This window comes from Thamnophis sirtalis, unplaced genomic scaffold (assembly GCF_051295495.1).
Source record: "Thamnophis sirtalis isolate CommonGarterSnake01/CBP01778 unplaced genomic scaffold, rThaSir2_p1.2 scaffold_8, whole genome shotgun sequence".
NCBI classification, from domain to species: domain Eukaryota; kingdom Metazoa; phylum Chordata; class Lepidosauria; order Squamata; family Natricidae; genus Thamnophis; species Thamnophis sirtalis.
Genome location: NW_028261388.1, coordinates 56,144,674 through 56,163,914, shown reverse-complemented (window position 1 = coordinate 56,163,914; position 19,241 = coordinate 56,144,674). Strand labels below are relative to the sequence as shown.

At 47.8% G+C, this 19,241-nt stretch overlaps 1 protein-coding gene across 4 annotated transcripts in view; it reads right to left on the bottom strand.

The window, feature by feature from the left end:
• AGPAT3 (1-acylglycerol-3-phosphate O-acyltransferase 3) overlaps positions 1-19,241 on the bottom strand; it is a 116,111-nt gene that overhangs the window by 94,121 nt on the left and 2,749 nt on the right. Inside the window, exon 1 of one of the 4 annotated variants that reach the window (XM_087721726.1) lies at positions 11,581-11,604. The exons of the other annotated variants lie outside the window; for them this stretch is intronic. The gene's annotated coding sequence lies outside the window, so the exon portion shown is untranslated. Of the gene's footprint in view, positions 1-11,580; positions 11,605-19,241 lie in introns of those variants that run through there. 4 annotated transcript variants of the gene reach the window in all.

Here is a 19,241-nt window from a genome sequence, read left to right as displayed (position 1 = left end):
CGTCCATCCGCTGTGCCCCGGGGCAACAGAACCTGGCGAAGTACCGGGGAAGTTGGGTGTTGGCTCGAATCGCGAACAAGTCGACCTGCGGGAGGCCGAACCTCCACGCCAGCTGGCGAAATAAGGATGAAGACGCCATTCTGAGCTCTGGATGGTGGTCCTGCTCAACCAGTCTGCCGTCACGTTGTCCTTCCACAAAATGTGGTCTGCCCGGAGGGAGGTCAGGAACCTTTCCGCCGAGCGGCCTAGCACCTCCGCTTCTGACATCAGGGCCAGAGACCGCGTGCTGCCCTGATGGTTGTGGCGATGTTGTCTGTTAGGATCAGCACGTTATGGCCCTTGATCTGACTGCGGAAATGGTGCATGGCTAGCCTGGCGGCCAAGAGCTCCATCTAGTTGATGTTGTGGAGCTCCGCCTTTGACCACCGGCCCTGGACCACCTGAGTCTGGAGGTGAGCACACCAGCCAAAGTGGCTGGCATCTGTCGTTATAACCAGGCGCTCCAGTTCCTTGAAGCAGCAGCCTTTCAGAAGAGCATCTACTGCCACCACCTGAGGGATCGTAGAACCTTCGGAGGTAGACACACTTTCCTCTTGGAGTTGCTGGCCTTGCGCCTCTGGAGCAGCAGCAGAAACCACTGGAGCTCTCGCGTATGCAGTCGTGCCCACGGAACCACTGAGATGCACGACAAGAGCTTCCCCATCAGCTGGGAGAGGGAAACTACCAATGCTGACCCCGCCGACAGGATGGACCTCACCAGAGACCTGATGCTGTCTATTCTCTCCTGCGTGAGGAAGACCTTGCAGTCCCTGGTGTCGATCAACGTGCCGAGGTGTTGAATTCTGCAGGTGGGGGTCAGATGGCTCTTGGTGAAGTTGACCGAGAACCCGTGTAGTTGAAGGACTCGGATGGTGGTGTCCAGGTCTCTCTGGGCCTGCCCACTGGACGACGAGTGTATGAGGATGTCGTCCAGGTAGCATTCCAGTCTTACTGGGATAGATCGTAGATGCGCAGCGATGGCAGCTAGCAGCTGCTTGGTGAAGGTCTGAGGGGCCGATGATAGCCCGAAGGGGAGGGCCCTGTACTGGAAGTGCTGGTTGGCAAACTGGAACCTCAGGAACTTGCAATGCACTGGGTGGATCAGAACATGCAGATACGCCTCCTTCAGATCTATCGAGGTCAAGAGGTCATCCTGCCTGACGCAGCCCAGGATGGTCTGAAGGGACTGCATCTTGAAGCATTTGTACGCCAGATGCTTGTTGAGTTTCTTGAGGTCCAGTATTGCCCTTACCCCCCCCCCCCCGGGAGGATTTGGGAACCAGAAACAGGATGGAGTAGAAACCCCTGCCCTCCTGGCCCTCGGGAACCTTCTCTATAGCCGCTATCTCTAACAAGTGATCTACCTCCGCCCTCATGAGCTGGAACTTGTGGGCCGACCGGGGAGTGGGGCAATGGACAAAAGTCCTTGGAGGGAAGGAAAGGAATTCCAGGGTCAAGCTGTGACAGACCGTGTTCAGAATCCAGGTTCCGTCATGGTCTCCTTCCACTGGTTGGCGTAAAGCTGGAGACGGCCGCCAATGGGAGGATCCCACTGATGGTCACTTCGACTTCCGGAAGGGATGGTTGGAATACCCCCCGCGGAATGGCTTGTGGAAGCCCTGCTGTCTGTTCCTATCTCTGTAGGAGGATTTGTCCTGGGAGCGGTCCTGGGACTGAGGGTATGACTGATTGTTCCCCCACCCCCGAGGAGGTGGAAGGCTCAGGGCTTTGAAAGGAACTGCGGCGAAAGGGCTGCCCCTTCCGGTCCGGCTTCTTGGTGACAGAGGGCAGAACCTTGCGCTTGTCCTTGGACTCCGTTAGAAAAGGGTCCAAGGCCTCTCCGAACAATTTTCCTCCCTTAAATGGAGCAGAAGCTAGTTTCCACTTGGCTTTCACGTCCGCATGCCAGTGGTGAAGCCATAACAGACGGCGTGAAGTTACATTGGAGGCAGGTGCTCTAGAAGAGAACCTGGTGGCGGCAAGGGAGGCGTTGGCAGAATATTCTACGGCCGCTATGATTTTATTAATGTCCTGCCTAGCTCTGGTATCGCCCGCTGGGAGGCCAGCCAACAACTTGCGTAACCAGAACAGAGCCGCTCTACCAAAATATGAGGAGGATGCCGAAGCCTTCATGGCCCATGCCGTGGCCTGGTGGGTCTTATGGGAGACCAACTCTGCCCTCTTGTCTTCCGCCTTTAAGCCCTCCAGTAAAACAGCCAGAAGGGCAGAATTAGACTTGAGGGAGACAATGGGGTCATCTACCTGAGGAAGCTTAAGCAACTCCTCCAGAGGGGCCTCCATGGAATAGAGCTTCTTGTCTGTACCACTAGGATTGGCCATGGTGCCCAGCTGGGCCCATTGACGCTGAATGATGTCTAAAAACAGCTGGGGAGCTGTGCCCTGATCCAGAGGAGGGTAAGCCTCCTTGAAAAGTCCCGCACCTGGGTCTTGGGACCCAATGGTGTCCTTGGTACTCTAAGCTGAAGGTGCCTTCTCAGCTGGCACCGGCAGACCCATTTGGGGTGCCGCCGCCCTAGTCTTGGTTAGGATAGCCCTAAACATGGAGGGGTTGAAGAGACCCGAAGAGGCAGGCACCTCAGGGGCAGAATTCTCATCTTCTGAAAGGTCCAAAGTGTCTTGCTCCACCTCCTTCCCATCGGATACCTCACTGATCCGAGTAGGAGCCGGGGAAGCCTCCCTAACCGGGGGCTCCTGAGAGCGAGTGGCACGAGGCTTGTTGGAACTGCCAAGGTTCATGGGACCAGGGGAGGCAATTGCAGTGGCAAAGGGTAATTTAGTGCCAACTGCTGGATCCCATCCGAAATACCCTGAGAGATTGCACGTGCCACCACATCCTGCATGGATTTGGACAACTGGGGCTCCTGGGCCTGAGACAGAACTAGCTCAGCTTCAGAGGGAGCCAAGGATTCCTCCCCAGCAAGGGAGTCACCATCATCAAGGGAATCCTCAACCAAAGAATAGCAGGGGGACCCCATGGAGCTCTAGAAGGATTGGGAGAGAACCCAAAGTCCTCCTCAGCTGGCTGGAAAGTGGGAAGGGAAGGCCCTGCCTCAACATTGCTGGAATTGGGCCCTGCCTGTTGTTGCTGCTGAGCAGCCTGGGCCTTCTGAAATTGCTTTTCAAGTGCCTTCTGGCATCTTTCAGCAAGTTTCTCATCTGCCTTAGAGGCCTTGCTGACTCTGGGGCGCTTTCCCTTGGTTGGACACCCCACACCATCACCTTTGGCAGCAGGATTGGGCCTGCCGCGTTTGGAAGAGGTGGGCCCAGCTTGTTGTTCCACCTGCTGCTCCATCGTCTGTCTCAGAAGAGTAACAGCTGCAGAAATGGCTCAGAAAGTCAACCTCCTGGTGAGAAGATGAGTCTTGCAGGAGTCAGGCCAGATGGTAATTGAAGGCTCTGGGCAGGTGGAGCTGGAATAATGGTCCCAGCTGAGGAAAGGCCAGAAGCCTGCAGATCTGCGCTTCAGCAAGAGAGAATGGCTGGATTGAAGCCAGAAAACCCCGCAACCGCTTGGAACAGTCCAGGGGGGAGAGGAGAGCCTGCCTGGCAACCCAAAACTAGGCCCTTGCATTAAGCGCTCTCCGCTGAGATTTGCGAGTGAGGACAGGCAGCGCGGCAATGGTCAGAGCCTCAGAAAAAAAGCGCGCCAAAATTGGATTCAAAATGGCAACCGCAACGCGCTCGTGCACCTGGAGCAACACCGGGGGAAGCTGGACAGCCTAATGCTCCGCGCTGGGGACCCTACTTCCCTATCCATCCCCTGCTAACGAGCCTCCTCACGGCAACCAGGAGCCTTTACAATAGAGAAAGGCAGCCTCACTCCAGGAAGCCTGCCTCGTGCCAAACAGCTGATTTTAAAATGAAGGAAAAGCCGAATTAGAACGGAGGAGAAATTAAAGGGGAAAACAGAAGGTCTAAGCTAAGTAACCACAGTAAAAAAATTCTAGGAGCTACACTATACTGACTAGGAGAACCAGCTTGCTGCACAAGGGCTGGATCTCCCCAAAATGCGTCCTGTAGGGTGACTGAGTTTTTTGAAACTGAGCCTCTCAGGAGAGCAGGAGGCAGAGCTACAAAAATATGAAACTCAGTCCTTGGGCAGCAAGCTGATGTTAACCCGTGCTTGGACACTCCAAGCAGCACCTAGGAGAAATGTTGACTCTATTTTCCAAATTCATGTCCCAGGTTTCCTCACATTCAAAGATAATATTAATATTAATAAAGGAAGAAGGAAAGAATTTCATGATCTTGTAGCCATGAGCTTAACTACCTGCCCACAATGAATAACCACTGTTATCTGCTTGCTGGAATTAGGATGAAATTCCTTACCCACCACTATTAATTTCCCTAGATGTCAAAGGCCTCATTCAAATAAAATATTCACCATGCCAGCATGATGAAGGTTTTAAGATTTTGGAATAGCAGCAGAGGAGTGTTATGTACACAGCCTTGAATTCCTAAATGAACAGTGGGCTTTAAACCTATTAAATGAATAAATATCTGGCTTGTAATGCATATGCCATAGGCTGTTTTCACACAATAATGAAGGTTTGTTTTTTTAGCTTAATGTGTTGTGTGAGTTCTGCTAGATTGGTTTGAAAACCATAGCTTCTGGCTTAACAGGTATGTGAACTCTATCCATTTGGTCATTTAGTAAACCATGGTTTATTTTTAAAATCCTAATATCTTCACATCTAATGCAGTTTGCTTGTATTTGGCCTAGTATGACATGCAAATCCATGGATATTGTCTTTAATAACATATGGTACCACAGCCACTATGGTTTACAGAAAGACTATTTGTGTTTTTTTAAAGTTCTAACAGCAGTTTCTGTAAATGCAATAAAACCATTCTATATTTTTGTCATAGGTAAATATCACTGAGATCAATGGCATTTATTTCCAACATGTTAAATATAACAGTTGCTCCAGAGCCAGTCTTTCAACTACAATTTCCATTTTTCCCAGCTGCAATATTCAAAGCTAGTCTAGAATCAGGTTAAGAGAGTTGTATTTTACAATATGTGCAAGATATCAGGTTGCCAAAGTCTGGTATATGGGCATATACCAAAGGCATTTTCTTAGGGAAAGCAAAAGGACAGACATGTTGAATGTTTTCATGAAAGTATCTAAAATCTACACTTCAAGAAATTCAAATTCAATATTATTCAACAATTAATCACAATGCTATAACAACACTAAAATGAAAGTAAAATAAGTTATTGACAAACCATAGCAGTCCTTATTAGGTCCACATCTACATGGAAGGAAGGAAGCAGTGGGGTACCACAAGGTCCCATCTTAGGCCAGTACTCTTCAATAAGCTGGCAGGAATAGCTAACACCCAATAAGATAGGCTCAATATCTAGATGGATCTTGACAGATTTGAACACTGGGCCCTATGTAACAAAATGAAATTCAATGTAGAGAAAAGAAAAGTCTTACAGCACTGAAACCGCTTTGGTCGCATTGACCGATGATCTCTGGAGAGCCAGAGATGGAGGCCACGCGTCCATCCTGGTTCTCCTCGACCTCTCAGCGGCTTTCGATACCATCGACCATGGTATCCTTCTGCGACGACTGCGGGAGGTGGGGGTGGGCGGCACTGTTTTACAGTGGTTCTCCTCCTACCTCTCGGACAGGTCGCAGTCGGTGTTGGTGGGGAGGGAGAGATCGTCCCCGAGGCCCCTAACCTATGGGGTGCCGCAGGGCTCGGTTCTGTCCCCCCTGCTATTTAACATATACATGAAACCGCTGGGCGAGATCATTCGGAGGCACGGGATTAAGTACCACCAATATGCGGACGATACGCAGTTGTATCTGTCCGCCCCGTGCCAACTCAATGAAGCGGTGGACGTGATGAACCGGGGGCTTGAGGCTGTTAAAGACTGGATGAGAGCTAACAAACTGGTACTCAACCCGGAAAAGACCGAGTGGCTGTTGTGTTTTCCTCCCAAAAATTTGGCTAACGTTCCATCAATCAGGCTGGGGGGGCAAAATTTATACCCCTCAGACAGGGTCCGCAACTTGGGAGTCCTCCTGGATCCACAGCTGAGTTTTGATCACCACTTGTCGGCTGTGACCAGGGGGGCATTTGCCCAGGTTCGCCTGGTGCGCCAGTTGCGGCCCTACCTGAACCGGGAGGCTCTCACAACAGTCACTCGAGCCCTTGTGATCTCTAGGCTGGAATACTGCAATGTGCTCTACATGGGGCTGCCCTTGAAGAGCATCCGGCGACTTCAGCTAGTTCAGAACGCGGCCGCGCGAGTGATCATGGGCGCACCACGGTTCGCCCATATAACACCAATCCTCCGTGAGCTGCGCTGGCTACCTGTTGATCGTCGGGTGCACTTCAAGGTCTTACTTACCACCTATAAAGCGCTCCATGGTAGTGGATCTGACTATTTGAGAGACCGCCTCCTGCCAATTAGCTCCCTGCGTCCCATCAGATCGCACAGGGTAGGCCTCCTCCGAATTCCATCCGCCAGTCAGTGCCGACTGGCGACTACGCGGAGGAGAGCCTTCTCAGTTGCAGCTCCGACATTATGGAACAACCTCCCCGTGGAGATCCGTACCCTCACCACAGTCCAGGCCTTCCGCACAGCCCTCAAGATCTGGCTATCCCGTCAGGCCTGGGGATAGGATTACTCTCACCCCGCCCGAATGTTGAGTGAATGTTGTGTTTTATGGATAATTTTCTTTTATTCACGATTCTTTTTCTTTTAAGTCTTGTCTTGCACTCCCTTCCCCTCATTGTTGTAAGCCGCCCTGAGTCCCCTCAGGGAAAAGGGCGGCATATAAATCCTCAATAAAACAAAAAATAAAACAAACACTTATGCAAGAAAAACAGAAAGTACAAATATAGATTGGGTGAAACTAGGCTTAATAGCAGTAACTGTGAGAGGGATTTTGGGAGTCTTAGTGGACAACCCGCTAAATATGAACCAGCAGTGTGCAGCAGCAGCCAAAAAAGCCAATGCAATCCTAAACTGCATTAACAGAGGAATGCAATCAAGATCAAGTGAAGCACTAATACCACTCTATAAAGCCTTAGTAAGACCACACCTAGAATACTGCATCCAGTTTTGGTCACCACACTGTTGAGATTCTAGAAAAAGTGCAAAGAAGAGCAACCAGGAGGATTAGGGGACCGGGGACTAGAAGAACAGTTACAGGGACTGGGCATGGCTAGTCTAGGGAAGAGAAAGACCAGGGGGGACATTATAGCAGTGTTCCAATATTTGAGGGGCTGCCACAGAGAGGAAGGGTTCAAGCTATTTTCCAAGGCACCTGAAGGCCAGACAAGAAATAATGGATGGAAGCTGATCAAGGAGATATTCAACCTAGAAATAAGGGGAAATTTTCTGACAGTGAGAACAATCAACCAATGGAACAGCTTGCCTCAAGAAGTTGTGGGAGCTTCATCACTGGAGGCTTTCAAGAAGAGATTGGACTGCCATTTGTCAGAAATGGTGTAGGGTCTCCTGCTTGGGCAGGGTGGTGGTGAACTAGATGATCTACAAGGTCCCTTCCAACTTTGTTAATCTAAATGAAAGCAAATGATCCCCTCCAGTAGAAGTTAATTTTTAAAAGCTTGTCAGCACTAAAAAAAGTTATAGAGGATTCTGTTTGATTGTTCTTTTAGTTTCTGGAAGGAGCAGGACTACGCTATAATCTTTCCTTCAAAGGGAAAAAGAGGCACACTTATAGAGAAGCATACATAGCAAAGTAAGGGTCAAACACTTCCTTTTCAGCTCTCCCAATTCCCTCACCAAGTCCCCTGCCAAGAGCTTCTGTCCTGGTGCCAGTGTCTCAGCTGTTCTGAGAGCATAGTATTTTCACAAGCAAGAATGCCATGCACCTTTTTATGCCACTGGCTGTGCTCCAATTTCACAAAGAGAACCACCCAAGACTGGGAAGAACTTAAAATTCTGTACATGAAGGTTCTTTAGAAACATTTTCCTAAAGAGAGCCTCATCATCTTTGCCCTTTAGGTAGCGTGGGCTTTCAAAGGCAATTTCAGTGTGTGGGCTACTCAGAAAATAGATATACAATAATAAATAACAGTATCTGCCAAGTAATAAAGGAATCTAAACAAAGACCTACTCCTGAAAATTGAGTCCATTTTCAGAAATATATAATGTATCAAAACCACAATTACTAAGGTTCAGGGGATTGTAAAATATTGTAGGATGCCTCAACATTACATTACTGATATAGATAACTTTAACAATATTTAACAAATATCATCTCTTACCTATTCGCTACTCTAATAGGAACCAGGGCAAAAGCATACAGTACTGACCCCAAGGTCTTTTTTAAAGAGGCAACTGGACCAGAAAGTCCAGTTGCCACTTGAAAAAACACCTTTGGGACAACCATGACATGAATCACTGAGAATCTCCATAGACATACAGTATTGATTTAACGCTTTTTATACAGTTACATAAGAACTATTAAATTAGCATGCTTATTTTTATATTAAACAATACTGAAATAAAATGGAATATATAGTGATAGGTTTGTGCAAACCTTTCAAAGGAGGTGCTTCATAATGCACAAAATCCTATACAAAGCACCTTTCACTGAAGCATTAAACAGCTACATCTTTTAGTATTCAAGTTTAAAAGCTGTTCCCAAAGGCAACCAGGATTGGCTTATGAAGCAGTTGAGTGAATCTGTAAAAAGATATAGAGTAGCATAGTAAAGGAAACAGAAGGTGGAGATTGTACAATCCAACTAGATAAGATATTTAAAAGTACATATTGTAGAACAAATCTTAAAGTATGGTGTCATATACATGGGTGAAACTTAGAAAATCAGAGCAGTCTTTAGGGTTGTGCAGTCATTGTAATGGAATACATGAATAATCTTGAAGAAAAAGAACGTTGGTCTTACCTGAACATGTCTTTTAAGAGGAAGAGAGGGAGTGGTCACGTGTAGGTATTCTCAAAGCCTGATTGGTCCAAAGACTGAGAGCAAACTCTTAAATACTGGTGCCTTCCAATCCTAGCCCAGTTTCCTCGAAGGCAAACGGTAGAACTGAAACAACAAAAACAACAACAAACCCCCCTTCCCGGGAAACACCCGGGCACTCCCTTGGCCCAAAAGGAAAACCTCAGGGAGGGTCGTGACCACTCCCTCTCTTCCTCTTAAAAGACACGATCAGGCAAGACCAACGTTCTTTTTCCACATTAGTCCCAGGGAGGGAGCACAACAGACTCTTAAGGTCCAAGGGGAGCATCAGCCCTCTGCAAGACCCTCCGACCAAAGGACGTGTCCACCGAGGTAAAGGCAACCAGGCGATAACGTTGGATGAAGGGCGTCGGAGAAGCCCAAGTGGCTGCCCGACAAATATCTTCAAAGGGGGCTCTCGTGGCCCACGCCGCCGTGGTCGCCGCACTTCTAGTAGAATGGGCCGTTATCCCCGATGGGGCCAGATGACCAGCCACTCTATAGGCCTCCACAATGGCCTGACACAGCCAACAGCCAAGGGTGGCCGAGGACACCCTAGATCCTAAAGTTCCTGGCTGGAATGAAACAAACAAGGCTTCCATCCTACGGATCCCTGCGGTCCACCGGAGATAAATTCACGTCCAACCGATGCCAGAGCCTCTCCCTATCGTTGGACGGGCACGGACATAAACTGGGCAGGACAATCTCCTGCGCCCTATGGAAAGGAGTGTTTACCTTCGGGATGAAGGCAGGATCAAGGCGAAGCACCACCCTGTCCTGGTGAAAATGACAAAGGTCGTCCCTGGAAGACAGGACCCCCGGTTCTGAAATACGCCTGGCGGATGTAACCGCTATCAGAAAAGCCACTTTTAGGAACAACAACCTTAGATGAACAGACCGGATTGGTTCAAATGGGGGGCCTGTCAAGGCCCTGAAAACTAGGGGAAGATCACACGTAGGGAACCTATGGACGGGGGAAGGCCTGAGATTAGTCACTCCCTTCAGAAAATGCTTGATCAGGGGAACATGAGAGAGGGAAGAAGACCCACCCCCACCCCCAAGACAGAAGACAAAGCTGACACCTGGCGGCGCAAAGTATTCTGTGACAGCCCGTCGTCAAGACCTTTCTGCAGGAAGTCCAAGATGTTGGGAATAGTGGCCCTGTCGGGTGAAATACCAAGAGGGGAACACCACCGGACAAAGGCGCCCAGGTGGAGTTGTAGATGCGGGTCGTCGATGGACGCCTAGATGCCTTGATGGTACGAATGACTTCGGAGGACAGGTTAGCCCCCCTCAGTATCCGCCCTTCAAGAGCCAGGCGGTCAGATGGAGCCACTGGGGGTCCGGGTGAAGCAGGACCCCCTGCTGCAATCCTCCATGGAGGGGCCACCGACAACTGGACTAGGTCCGTGAACCAGGACCTCCTGGGCCAATAAGGGGCCACCACTATGACTAGTGCCTTCTCCGTTACCACATTCCTGATGGTCCCCGGGAGGAGAGGGATGGGGGGAAAGGCGTATAGAAGGCCCAAGGGCCACCTGCTCCTGAGAGCGTTGATGCCCTCCGCAGACCAGGACTGAAAACGGGTGAAAAATCGGGGAAGCTGTGAGTTCGCAGGTGAGGTGAACAGATCCACCAGTGGAGTGCCGAACTTCGACAGAGCCTCTGAAACAACGACAGATGGAACTGCCACTCGCCATTGTCCAGAGTTGCCCGGCTCAGCCAATCTTCCTGGTGGTTGGAGAGTCTGGAGATGTGCTACGACACCAAGGACAACGGGTGTCTCTCCGCCCAGGTGCCCAGCCTCAGAGCTTCCAGCGAGAGAGCTCGAGAATGAGTCCCCCCTGACGATTTATGTGAGCCTTGGTAGCCACATTGTCCATCAGGAGGAGCACATGACGCCCCTCCACTGAGGTCCGAAAGTGCAGCAGAGCCAGGCGGACCGCCTTCAGCTCTAACCAATTTATGTTGTGGCGGAGATCCGAGGACGTCTACCTGCCCTGAGCCAACCGGTAACCCACCAGGACCCCCCAACCGAACCGCCTGAACGAGGGCATCGTCTAAATAACATTGGAGCCGCACTGGGATGGAGCGCAGATGAGCCTCCAGAGCTGCCAGAACCTTCGTGAACGCCTGGGGGGCCGAGGCCAGCCCGAAGGGAAGAGCCCGGTACTGGTAGTGGCGGACTCCATGCGAGAATCTCAGAAACCTGCGATGCAGAATTGGAATGTGAAGTTAGGCCTCCGTGAGGTCCACCGAAGCCAAGAAGTTCCCCTTTCAGATGCCCTGAAGGATAGATTTGAGGGAGGACATCTTGAATCGCCTGTACACCAGAAAACGGTTTAGGCGCTTGAGGTCCAGAATTGCCCTCCAGCCCCCCAAGCTCTTTGGAACCATGAGCAGGTTGGAGTAGTGGCCCAGGCCCCGTTCCTCATGGGGAACTGCCTCCACTGCCTTAATGTTGAGAAGGTGGGTGATAGCCTGATCCATCAGGCAGCGGCGCTCCAGACTCTGGGATGGAGGAAACGACCTGAAGAGATTCAGAGGGGTGGAGAGAAATTCTAACCTGAGACCGTGTTGAACCGTGGCCCGGACCCAAGCGTCCGACGTGATCTCGTCCCATTGATCCACATAGAGGGAAAGGCGGCCGCCGATGGGACGACTTGGGTTCGAGTCACTTCCCTCTGCGGTAGGGACAGCCGCCACCTCCTCGAAAGGGCCGCCTGGACTGGTGCTGGAATTGGTTTCTGTCCTGAAAGGACGATCTGGGGAACTGCCTGTCAGAGCGGAAAGAAGAAAAACGCTGGTTATAGTCATAATCTATGGCCCTGTAAGACTGCCTACAGTAAGGATGAGACCTAGCCTCGGGCTTCTTAGCGTTAGAAGGCAGAACCTTCTTCTTGTCCTTATTCTCGACCAGTATGGGATTGAGAGCCTCCCCAAAAAGATTAGGACCCTTGAAAGGAGCAGCTGCCAAGTTCCACTTCGCCTTGTTATCCATCTGCCAGTGACACAGCCATAAGAGCCTGCGGGAGGTAACCGAGGTGGCCAAGGCACTGGACGCAAACTTAACTGTGTCCAGAGTCGCGGAAAACTGGGAAGCCGCCATGATTTTGATCAGGTCCTGGTGGAGCCGCTCGTCCTGGATAGGAATGCGCTCCTGGAGTTGCCGAAGTCACATGACCGTGGCCCTGTCAAAATAAGAAGCTGAAGCCGCAGACTTAATGGCCCATGCAGTGGCATTAAAAATTTTCCTCAAGGTAAGCTCAGCGGGCTTATCCTCCAGCTTCAATTTATCAGCCGCATTGCCCAACACTACCAGTGAGGAAGAAACCAGAGCAGCTACCAGGGTGTCAATGGTCGGCAGCTGTATGGCCTGGGCAAAGGTCTGCTCCCCGTTATAGTGCCGGTGGTCATTACTCCCAGGAGTCGAGAAATTGGAGGGACAAGCCCACTGGTTGGTCAGGACCTCCATAAACAAAGGAGGAGCCAGAATCTCCTCCTTGTTTGTGGCTGTGTTAGAAAACATGGCCATGTCCAGATCCCTAGGTGGAGGCACCGAAGGATCCCCAGACCCCACCTTGGTGGTTTTCCTTGCCTTACGCAAGAGAACCTTGAACATGGCCGGGGCAAAGAGGCCTGAAAGAGGGCTCATCTGAGGGGGCCACATCCCCGTCCTCCGAGAAGCCATGTCCTGGAGATTCTCCTCCCCCATGACCAAAGCTTCGCTAACCATGGAAGGAGAGGAAGCCATATACTGGGCACGGCCCAGACCCCCATGCCTGGAAGAGTGGGAGCTTCTATCCCGCTGGGCAATGCCCTGTGAAATGGCAGCAGAAATAAGCCTTTTAAGACCCTCAGGGAGCTGATCCAAATCCTCTATATCACCATAAGTAGAACTAGGCCTCTGGGGAGCCAACCTGCACAAAGGGCAGGGGCCCCAGACATACCCTCCAAAGGATCTCTTGAAGGGGAGGGAGAGGGAGGAGGGAGACCCCCTCCTCCTGGAATAGGAATGAGGCCTGTTGGGAGAGACCGAAGGAGAAGAAGGGCTAAACCCACTAGGAGAAGAGCGTGCAGAAAGAGCCCCGAGAGGGGACCGGGATCTAGGATGAGGGCCCAGCCGACTTGGCCTGCCTCTGTGCCCTGACAAACGTTTTTTCAATCGCCCTGTGCCTCCTGGCCTCCTCCCTGGTGGAGGATCTAGATGGGCGCTGGGCAGTCAAAGAACCCGGGGGGGAACCCCCGGCTCCACCCCCTGCACAAGGCCTTCCCCACCCCTCATCGGGCCCACCACCTGGCCCTGGGGGATCTCTGAACCCTCATCCATCGTTTACTCATATGTCAGTCCCGTGGATGAAGGATTCCAAGCCTCTGTAGGCCCCACCGGGACCTGGGCCTGCTAGCTCCTGCGCAGAAGTAGGCCCCAGCTGCCGTAGGCCGAAGCGCGCTCCTCGCACACGTGGCGGCAAATGAAAATGGCTGCCGGAACCCTCCGCACAATGCGGAAGCCAGAGACCAGTCTCAGCGGCTCAGCCGGGCTTCTAGCAACCCGCACCGCTTCCAGCAAAGTCAGGGGAGGCCACGCAGTGCCCAGGCACGGACCTCCCTCTCCCAAAGGCCACTCGCAGAAGGCAAAGGTAAAGAAAGAAGCGTGGCAACTGCCCGGATCGATCGGCAGCTCCGCAGATGGCTCATGCGCACCTCGTGGCGCCGCAGCCACTTCCCTCAGCTTCACAAGCAATCATAGCTGCCGCCTCAGCAGCTGAATGAGGAGCTGGCATCCTCGCAATCCCGAGGATAGGGCTGAGGCTCCGGCCACGCAGGGGGGAGGCAAAATGCCCCACAGGGCCCTCCCCAACTTCTCGAGGCAGAGAACTGTCCCTTGGGGCTGCAGCTGCAAAATTTAGAATTTAGGAAACTTTAAATGCCCAATTAAACCGAATGAGAAATCACATTGGAATAAACAGAAATCCTACCAGAAATATTCTCAACAGTGCTTGGACCAAGAAGACTGAGAAGAAACTGGGCTAGGATTGGAAGGCACCAGTATTTAAGAGTTTGCTCTCTGTCTTTGGACCAATCAGGCTTTGAGAATACCCACACGTGACCACTCCCTCTCTTCCTCTGGAAAAGTAAAAGGAGATGCTGTCTAGGAAACTATCAGACAAGAGAGGTCATAGCCCCCAGTCAGTTAACCATCAAATAAACAAACTAAGAAAGGATTCATCTTAATGGAACTAGCAGTTAAAAGTGACAGGTTGGAAGTCTGTACTTTCAGTTTTGCAAGATTCTATTAATGTAGCCTTACCAATTGAGCTCATCTGATCATATTCCCTATCTGGTTTAGCAGGAGAGCTGACAGCCCTTAAGATTCAAAGGTAATTAGCTGCTTCAGTATGAGTGAGATATACATGCATACAGTAGCACTGTTTGAGACTGTATTGCCTCTGCAAAAGACCAGTTGTGAAAGCCTGTAAGAAAATACAGCTGTTTTAAAGACTTCCCAAAAGGGGCTATATGAGATTTGTTTTCTCACCCAAAAAAAGTTGTGATAATCAACTTTTATTCAACAGACTCTCCCAGAGAACACCTCAAGGAAGTAAATTAATCTAAATTAATCCTTTTACTGATGACAAGATATACATTATAGAATGTATACACTTATACATTATATCATACACACACACAAACGCATTACCGTATTTTTCAGAGTATAAGACGCACCTTTTTCCCTCAAAAAGGAGGCTGAAAATCTGGGTGTGTCTTATACACTGAATATAGCATTTTTGCCTCCTGAAGCCCCGCCCCCTTCACCAAAATGGCCATGCATAGCCTTTAGGAGACTTTCAGAGAGCTCCTGGGGGCTGGGGAGGACAGAAATGAGTGAAAAATGGGCTGGATTTTTGCTCAATTTTGTCCCCCCCCCCAGCCCCCAGGAGTATTCTATAAGCCTCCTAAAGGCTATGCATGCATTTTTTTAATGAAAACCAGGCCGTTTTTTGCTCAGTTGGGGGGGGGCACTTTGCAAGCCACCTAAAGGCTATTCATGCCTTTGGGGGGGGATGGGCCTGTTTTCACGAAAAACGGACCATTTTTGGGAGGTTTGCAGAGTGCAAAACCCTTTTTAAAAAAATTTGCCTCTTCAAAACCTTGGTGCGTCTTATACTCCAGTGCGTCTTATAGTCTGAAAAATATGGTACATACATTATACGAGATAGCTAGATTAGATATAGATTAGACAGACAGACAGACACACACAGAGAGAAAAGTTGCCCTCTTCAATATACAAACTTTAAACCTCTCTATGGCTTTGGAAGCCCCTAATCTAACACATCATTTCTCTCTATCCTGGGAACCACTGTTCCTGCCTCCTTAGTTTCATTCCTTAAAATTCAACAGAAACCACCAAAAGATTCAGATGAAAAATCAGTAAGAGATAGAAATATACTGAAACCTGTATGAATAGTAATATAGATATCTGTATCTAGTAATTGGTTGGTTTGAACTGAGTTGACCAGTGGTGGGATTCCAATTTTTTTATTCCCAGTTCTGTGGGCATGGCTTGATGGTCATGGCTTTTGGGGAGTGGCAGGGGAAGGATACTGTAACATCTACATCCCCTCCCCACTCCAGGGAAAGGTTACTGCAAAATTCCCATTCCTTCCAGATCAGCTGGGACTTGGGAGGCAGAGAATAGGTGGGGACAGGGCTAGTCAGTGGTGGTATTTACCAATTCTCTGAACTATCAAAATTTCCGCTACTGGTTCTCCAGAACTGGTCAGAACCTGTTGAATACCAGTTGGTCATTAATTAAGCGATGTCATTTTCTGGACCTTGGCAACGCTCTGTAGCAGAGAGAAGCCTGCCTTCTGGAATAGGTTTTCCAAGATACGAATGGATCCCACCCTACTTCAAAGAGTCCTGAAGATTTCACTCTTTGCCCAGGGCTTAGGAGAGGATGACTGATGCCCCTTTCTTTTTTTCTGTTTCCCTCTGGAGTTATTTTCTTTACCATCCTTGTTGGTTTGTCTTGTGTGTTATTGAAACTATTTTTTATGTTTTTTAACAATTTTAAACCACCTAGACTTACTGGGAGTAAGGCAGCATACTATTATTATGGCTGGTCAAAGAGTCAGATTTTTGATGGAATTTGGTATGTTTTGCCACTTATCAAGTCTTTCCCAATGACCTGGGATAGGCAGATATTCTTGTTTAATAATATTAAATAAATATTACAATTATTTATTAACAATACCATGCAAATATTCCAATGTACCATTGTTGCTACTTTGTCATATCATTGTTTATAGTTAGTCTTTGTGATCTTCTTGCATCAGTTAACTAGGCGATCCACTGTTTCTTCAGTTTCTTTGCAGAAGCAGCATTTACTGTCTGTTGCTGTAATCTCAATTCTGGCTTTATATGAATTTGTTCTTAAGGCTTTGCCTTGTGCAGCCAGAATTAACCCTGTCTCTTTCCTGCTCTTAGCCATTGCCAGATCTTCTTATCATCTCCTCTCCCCCCCCCCTCTCTCTCTGTGTGTGTGTGTGTACTGGTTATGGAATACTTTGCCTGGCCATAACTTTTTTCTATTCTTCACTTAAGTCTTTCCTGTAAGCCAGTCTCTCTGGTACACCTTCTTGGTGTACTTATTTCAGTATCTCTTCTTCACTGACCTTCAAATTTTCTTCCTATATATATTTTTTCTTAAATTGTCTGGTATACTTGTAATACTTTATCTCCACCTCCGCTCCTTGGTAAGTTCATCATTGTGTGAACGAATGATTTGATTGCCATTTTTGTTGTTTTCTTATTCAAGGCTTTTAATTCTGCTTGAGGCCAGTCCGCTATTCCAGCTGTATATCTAAGGACTGGAATTGTCCAGGTGTTAATTGCTTTGATAGTACTTCCTTCACTGACTTTGAAATCTTCACTCTCATTATGTACCGTATTTTTTGCTCCATCAGATGCACTCCACCCCAAAAAAACGTGGGTGGAAATGTTTGTGCATCAGTGCCGTCCTTTCGTGAATAGCAGCCAGGCCACTCTGGTGGAGTCCTTTTACAGAGCTGAACCCCGCCTCTTCTGTCTTTGTCATTGCCCACCTCTTCTGTCCCTTTTCCGCAGTGCAGGAATCAGTAGACAGAGCTGGCACATGGGAGGACACCTATCTGTGGTCCTCACAGGTTCTGCCTGATATTTTTTTTCTTTTTTTCCTCCTCTAAACCTAGGTGCATCTTATGGAGTGAAAAATACGGCATTTACTTATAACCTTCTTCTTGAATTCAGTCTGCTTGATGCTGTCAGCTTGAAGAATGACCAAATATTTGTAGTGATCATCTTCATCCAGATTCTTGATTTTATTTCCATAGTGTATATTGATTCCTTCAGTTTTCACTATTTCCCCCGTTTATTGTAAGGGTGGCACATTTGTTCAGTCCAAATTCCACTGCAATATGTTGGCTGTATATTCAGACAGATTCCAATTCAGATAGGGTTATCTATTCAGCTTTAAATCATCATGTAAAGGATGTGGGAGAGTCCTGCAGAAGTTTTTTTTTTAATGTTCATTAACCATAACCTGACTTGATCAGTATTGTTCAGAGGAATAAATACAATAAGTAATAGGGGTGGTATTATTATTACTATATAGAGATAATAGGTTCAGGAAAGATGATTTAAAAGAACTTTACAATAGGACATAAATAAGTTGTTATATGAGAAAACACTGAAATATTGTTTAAAGCCATAGAAGTTAAACTAATAGCTTTATTTCAACAAACATGCATAAAGATTGTGTGGATAAAGAATGAAAACATTCAAATATATTAAATATATTCTATACTCAAAAACCAAAATGAAAGAAAAATGTGAATTATCAAAACATGGCAATAATTTCTTTCATCAAGGTTTTGCTTAAGATTTTACAAAGACTAGAATAAGACAGAGAGGGGGGGTGGGGAGAGAGATGTCAAATTAACAGGCAAGTTTCAGAAAAGGCAGAAGAATACAAGATCAAATTGCTAACCTAAGATAGGAACAAATGTTGATTTTGCTTTATTCACTTTATGCCCAAATGAGGAATTTATTAAGGCTAACAGGAATGGTTAGATATCTGATTTTTTGAGGAATCTTTAAAGTGAATGAGAATCTACTGTAAAAACATGAGGAAACACAGAAATTTGTAACGGAAAAGTGAATAAGAAGGAAACAAACAGATAATAGGAAGAGATAGCTAGGACCCAAGAGATTGTGGGATTGATCCTAGAAGAACTACACATTGTCATAGATGTTTGAATGATACGGTATTTGTCCATGCAGTGGCCAATCTGATCCAAGATGTTTAGTTAGCTAACTACTTGTGTCATGTCCAAAGTTCAGTAATGATATACAGCAGCTTTAAAGAGCTTTCCTCATAAGGTTATCTCTATAGAGGAATACACTCCAAATATACACACATCTGTCTTCCTAGCATTTCCCCATAAAAGCAGGGCTCATTGTTTTTTTGTTATTGTTGTTTTTTGGTGGGGGAGGTCAACCAAGTGTTGATCCATTGGTTGCAACAGCAACTGGCTGACTGACTTGTCGCCAGAGCCTGGCATCATGGGCTCAGAGAGAATGACTGGCCCCAAGTCATCAACCAGCTTTCATGTCTAAGGCAGGAACAGAAAACACAATCTACTGGTTTCTAGCCTGGTGCCTTAAACCAACAAACTAAACTGACTCTCATGTTGTTGTTGTTGTTATGTCAGTCAATGTGTTCCCAATACTCCTATCCCAGAACTTTTTAATTACACTTTAATCTCAGACAGTGAGAAATATATAATTATGTAAGGATTCTGGAAGATTTCTTGTGTGATTTATTGAATTGCCTGCAACTACTGCATCCATTAGTAGCAAGCAGAAAGTACAATCACATACACATCGTCTGGAAAGTCAAATTAATTAGAGTAGACAAATGACAATTCAGAATTAGAAATTCAGAAATAGAAAATATCACTTTTGTTAGCATATTGAACTAAATTGAAATCAAAACTTGAAAATGCACAATTTCTTCAAAATTGCTGAAGTAAATTTTTAGGCCAAAATTCTAGCTGCATGAGCCTCAAGGGATAAAATGTACACCCCTAGTAACATTCAAGAAAAAATGTAAAAATATATACCAAATCCATTAAAAGCAAAATGAGTTCTAGCACACAATAGATGTGGCAAAGCCAGACGTAA